Source organism: Spodoptera frugiperda, chromosome 27, assembly GCF_023101765.2.
Source record: "Spodoptera frugiperda isolate SF20-4 chromosome 27, AGI-APGP_CSIRO_Sfru_2.0, whole genome shotgun sequence".
In the NCBI taxonomy this organism is placed as follows: Eukaryota; Metazoa; Arthropoda; class Insecta; order Lepidoptera; family Noctuidae; genus Spodoptera; species Spodoptera frugiperda.
In genome coordinates, this window is record NC_064238.1 from 9,300,207 (window position 1) to 9,302,006 (window position 1,800).

A 1,800-nucleotide genomic window follows, 5' to 3' on the forward strand; every position below is an offset into this window, starting at 1 on the left:
TTATGTTTGTTTTTTTCTGTTCCTCGATACCTGCTTGTATTGTACAGCAAAATGAATTGTTACTTACTTGAACGGAGATGCAGAATCCACAATCTTCACCATCTCCGAACCACTCAAATAAACACAGAACTTACAAATATGTATAACTAAATATTGAAATGCATATCAACACAAAAGTCATAACATAAAAGTCTTCAAGCTACTAAGGATACACACTGATCCTATTCTGCCTAACTCAAGAAAAAATTAAAAGCCATTTATAGAATAAGTAAGCAGCTAAGCTATACAACTACTGAGAATAATATAGTTTTAGACCAATGCTAAAAGAGACTGATTGGAAAAGTTCTTATATTCCTTAAAATCTTGTCACAATTTCATGTTACAGTGTACATAACAATTTTTGTATGAACTAATTAGGTGACTAATATTTCAGGTATATATTTGTAACTCCAAATACACTAAAATGAAGAATAATTTTGTATTCAGGTGTTTTTAAACATGCCTAGTATCAAATATTAAAATGTATAAGACTTCATCATTCGATTCCTTTGTCATAACTAATCTCTAGTAGAAATGGTCCAATAAAATAACAGCATTATTTGAGAACTAAGCGGGAAATGGAATAAACAGCTTTCTGCCGTGTTTCAAGGAATAAAAAAGCAATTCTTACTATAACAACAAGGAGGCATTATCTAACTACACTACGACTTAATTATTCAATAATTACACCATAAAACACACTGGCACTGTATTTTAAATTCAAACACTATCTTGATAATACAGTTATGAAATTAATTTGCGATAAAAATCATAAAAGAAAACTTTTCAAAACAAAATCCAGTTTGAATTTTTTTCATGTATCGCTAATGTCAGTGTCAAATAACAAGGAATATTTTGTCTATGGTTGAATAAAACTTTGTTTTCGGTTTCATTCATAATAAAAATCAATGTGTATTGCTTAGTTTTACTAAAATACTTCTTGAAAAAGGAATGTCTGGTTACTTTGATAGCATTAAATAAAAATTCTTTCCATGTAAGTTGAAGTAGGCGGTGTTCGTTTAGAAGGAAGTAGCGACGGCTCGACACGTCATCGGCGGCGGTGCGCCGCGTCGTGCCCGTTTCCTTTTACCGTCACCATCCGGGATGCTCGGAGCACGCCTCCTGTTACTCTCTTCCTTCTTCCCTCACGTACGCAGGCAATAAAATACTGTCATTCCCCTTTGGTAGCACGGACAGTGATGGCTGTACTTCGTGAATATTAATGATTTACGATTTCAAAGAATTGAACTAGTAGAGTACCAAACGACGCATTGATTGCACTGATAATTTTATTGATCTAACTTCTGTATATTATTCAGAGCAATACTATTTTTAAAAGTAATTGGTTCCTACATAATAAACGTCGTCATTAATATAGTAACTACTTATATCACTATGTTACTACTACTTTACTACACACTAATAGCTTCCATTACAATAATATTTTCCCCGCATGGCCTGAATTGTTCCCCGCTGCTAATTTAACACGTAACTAGTGCGTACGGCCACTGTTAGATCGTTTTAAATTGGAACAACAGATGTTGACAGGCTGTCGACAACGTCGTTTGATGGCCGGATGAGGCCTGGCGATGTGATTAAAGGATATTATTATTGGTTAAATATTGGATGTAATTGTAAAAGAAGTTTTAAGATGATATTTTTGTTTATGGTTATTTTTATAACTGGTAACTATTTTCGTCTAAAATGTGGGTTCATTTTAATGTGCCGCGAATTACAAAATTATTTTGTTTAGCTATTTTT